Source organism: Ctenopharyngodon idella, chromosome 7 (genome assembly GCF_019924925.1).
Source record: "Ctenopharyngodon idella isolate HZGC_01 chromosome 7, HZGC01, whole genome shotgun sequence".
NCBI classification, from domain to species: domain Eukaryota; kingdom Metazoa; phylum Chordata; class Actinopteri; order Cypriniformes; family Xenocyprididae; genus Ctenopharyngodon; species Ctenopharyngodon idella.
In genome coordinates, this window is record NC_067226.1 from 27,265,421 (window position 1) to 27,269,926 (window position 4,506).

General features: G+C 37.3%; 1 pseudogene; it reads right to left on the minus strand.

Annotated features, from left to right (window-relative positions):
- On the minus strand, nucleotides 1–4,159 carry LOC127516747 (macrophage mannose receptor 1-like; annotated as a pseudogene).
- Nucleotides 4,160–4,506: the final 347 nt, after the last annotated feature.

The following is a 4,506-nucleotide window of genomic DNA, read 5'->3' on the forward strand; positions in this document are numbered from 1 at the left end:
CTTTCTATGGTATATTACTGTTTTAATGGAAAACAGTACATTACTATCAGAATTAGTCCTTTTTTACAGCATTTTTTAAGCGTAGATGGTCACAATCACTTTTTTAAACAAATGTGTAAATATATAACTAGTGCAAAACACAGGAGTGAGTAGAATTAGCCACACCACCAGAATACCAACATCCCATGAAATCAACTGATGTGGCTTGTGCTTTGCTTTTTTTTATTTTTTTATTTTTTTTATAGACAATTATTCTTTATGCCACATCTTTGAACCATGATCTTCTAATGTCTAGTTGACTGATACATTTTTGGATCATTTTTCCGGGAAGGAAATGACTAAATTTGAGATGTAAATGTAGATTAAAGCCACAGATTAAAACTCATTTTGATTTCATGGGGTCTTTAAAACTAATATAGTGCACATTAGTATTTTAAATGCCCAAAGTAGCCTATGTTATAATGATATTAAAAAGGCTCATACGATACTCTTCAGTTACAAAAATTATCATTGTGTATGAGCACATTATCTGATGAAAACAATACAAGAATTGTTTGCCAGTTAAAAAAAAAAAAACATTTGCCAGTTACGAAAGAACAACACAGACATATTCTTCACACATAATTTCTGCAGATGAAGTTTGTTGTTTTCAGGAAGGCTGATCCAGCGCTGATCTCCTCCAGACTGAACTGCTCCAGATCTCACTGCAGACACACAGTCCTCCTCGTCTGTGCCGTTCCCTGGAGCCCAGTTGTGATAGCACACGGTCTCTCCGCTCACCCAGAACCAGAGGCCCACAGTGCAGGAGTGACGTAAACCCAACCACACCGCTGCAGTAGACGCCCGTTTAACCACATTCATCACACGACGCTGCATCTCGTCTGAATGAACCGAGACCAGATCCACATGATTCTGTCTGCAGTATCTCAGAGCTTCAGACCATGTCAGAGTCTCGTTGATCAGAATCAGTTTAACTGGACACAAAACAAACCACAAGCAAAAACTAGAGAAAGACTGATCAAAAACAACATGCAGAACAAACACTGTGGATGAATTTGTCATGTCAGACAGGTAGTGTGAACTTTAAGATATCTGGAGGTGATGTATGGATTGTGTGTGTTTGTGAGGATCTGCTCACCTTCATGACACACAAAAGGATGTTGTCTGTTGCAAGAGAAGTCTAGCCATTGTCCCAGAGTGTTCTTATTCTGTTCAACTGCTGTACAGTTTTCATCACCTCTAGCATTATTAGGTTCACCAGACTTCCAGTATCTGAATGAGGAGTCGCTCTGATCTGACCACTGCCATGAGTCTCTGACTCAGAACAGACCGATCCAGACATCTGATGCAGATTTGTTATTATCACTAATGATCTTCTGAACCTGTTGATTCTCATTCTGGTTCCTCACACTGACCAGATCAGTTTGATTCTGTCTGCAGTAACTCTGAGCGTCTGTCCAGTTCATCGTCTGATTGACAAAGATGAGTCTTGTGTTCGCTTTAAGAAAAACAATTGGAGAAAGATTCAATGAGTTTGTTTATTATTCTTACTGCTCTTTATGGTTTGGATGTGAATAAGAGCAGCAGTGGAAACATCAGAAACACGTGTCATTCAAAGATTGTTTCTGCAGCAGGTGATACATGAAATATTCAGAATATATTCATGATGATTTTGCTGATATAACAAAGTGAACATTGTGATTTTAAAGCGCTTTCTATTTGTCCATTATGTTTCCTTACAGTCTCTCTGTTGAATTCAGACACAAAGAGCCTGATGAGAGAAATGTCAAACAGAGGAAGATGTTACACTGCAGCTAAATATATTAGTTTACTAGTCCATAGAAACATTTACTAGGACTGTAGGCTACTAATTTCTAAATTAATAATTGAATTGTATCTTGTTGCTATTTTTTTTTAAATAGACCATTATTCCTACATGGACTAAAGTTAATCTACAAAAAAAATAAAATAAAATAAACAAACAAATAAAACAAAATTACAGGTTTGTGTGGAGATCCTCAAGGCTGAAAATATCAAGCTATATCAGCTCTAGTCACTGATGTGCGTGTGTATAGTATAATATATATATATATATATATATATATATATATATATATATATAGGCTTTTCAAAGCCTAGATCAAAATCGGTGTGTGTGTGTGTGTGTGTGTGTGTGTGTGTGTGTGTGTGTGTGTGTGTGTGTGTGTGTGTGTGTGTTTCCCCTCTCTATTGGCAGGATTATGACAACATAAGACGAATAGTCTTTTTTTCTGGAAAATATACAGAAATTGACTCAACATTGTAAGTGTGACAAATATCCACAGTCTATTCTATATTCACAATCAAATTAAAAAGTAATACTTTTGGTATATTCTGCATCTATAAATGAATGGTTGTTGTAATTTTAAATAGCTGCACTCACTGTTGTTGCAGATGAAATGACGAGTATCATTACATGGCAAATCCTCCCATTTTCCATTCAACATCATAGCACAATGTAAGGAACCCCGCATCGGCCCAAAAACGGAATCCGACGGCCTGGGCGAAGGTTAACGCGTGTATGCCTTTTCAGCGCATCTGTGAAGTTCATTTAATTTCACTCGTTTAATCTGACTCCAATTTTAAATGATTATTACTCTTAGGTTTTGTTCCCAATTGGAAATTAATCATTTGTTATGTATTAATTTTGATTTTTGATTATTCTGGGTATCTCATAATTTCAATTATTCGTTCATTACGGTCTCATCATCGCTTAGAGAAATTCACATCGGCCGACTGCGTTCTCACGGACATAAATTCGCCAGTTTATGATCTAGTCAGAGGATGCAGAGTTAACTAATGCATTTGAGTCGAACCGCCACATGCTTGTTCATACAAAAATACAGTTTTCTTAGTCACGATACTGCAACTTGCTAATTCAATAACAGACAAACTCAAAAAGTCCCATGATGTGCCAATATGCTCCTTTCATGGGGCTCTCTGGCTTGGCCTGTCCTGACGCAGATTTACGGAAATGACGGACTCCATAATCTACTGGTCATAATGATTTCAGAAGAATCCAGAGTAAATCAAATATAACATTTTATTTGTCAAGTAAAAATGTATCATGTCAATTTCATAGTTGGACAGTTAGAAGCCAATTCAGAAATAATACATATTACATCATAACATCAACTAAAATGCACATGCACACAGTGGTGGATTAGTGTTTGAAGACACTTGTCCACCACTGTGTGGGGGCTTCTGGCTACAGAAAATCCCCCCTGACTGCTTTGCACTTTACCTTATATACCAAGACCAGAACAAAAGGATTGTAAATTTTTATTACACCAACACCTGTTTTGGGGGGAGAGGAGTGGGTTTTCACAAGTGACACCACCCAAAAGGAGGACAGAATTCTCCTTAGTTTTTAATCTTCTTCATAATACCAGTGACTGCTGTGAAATTGAGACCATTTTACCAATCGCACTGAGACATTTAAAATGATACCGAACATGAAAGGAATAAACAATAGATACACCAGATACATTATACTTCTTGGAGAACTTTCAGTGACTTGAGTCAGGGGGAAAGGAAGGAGGGTGTGTGTGTTTTGGGGGGAGGGCTATTGCCTCCTGTAGATGTGTGAGGGCAAGGCATTGTCCTATGCTATTTCTTTGAGATCTTCTCTCCAGATAAGCTTTATTGCTTTATTGCAGGGTGCTTGATCTCAGTTTTTGTCTTAGCAGGAAAATCAAGTCTTACAACAATCATCTCTGCCTTCAGGTTGTTTTTCAGCCCAGTTCAGATAGAGCGCAGGTTCACCTGAAGGCCACTGCCATTCATCACGACCCGTCTTCTGCAGCCCAATCCAGACATACTGAACACCTTAATCATTCACACTCTTCTTCAGCTCATTCATGTCGTTCATGTTGTCAACGGTGGCCAGATCTGTGTAATTCTCTCTGCAGTATCTCTGAGCTTCAGTCCAGGTCTTGTTCACGTTTATAAAGTGATACTGACGCTGAACACATTCAGATACGGAGCAGAGAGCTGTGAAAGAGAGCGTTTGCTTTAATGATTTTCATAACAGGGTCAAACCTGATGAAACTATAAACCATAAATAATACAACAAACACTCACCAATGAGAAGAAGAATGAAATATAGAGTTTGATCCATTTCTGAGGAAGAAACACACTGAAAAACTCAGTTATTAAACATTCACAGATTCTTTTTGGAGTAAAATATGACAATTTCAGTTAGTATCTTAACAGCAATATAAATGCACTGTACAAAATCATTCAGATATTATTAACATCTCAAAGTCTAACTGTAGTTGAAAAATGAACATGTGAAGTTGTTCTTACTTTAGAGGTCGTGTGTTTTTGTCCTGAGTCTGATGTTTCTGTCTGCAGCTTTAAACTACGATTATATCTGCTCTCATCCCTCATTTAGCACATCACATCATTCTATACTAATTTTCATATTTTATTTCCTTATTTGTATATTTGTCCACCTCTGTTTTT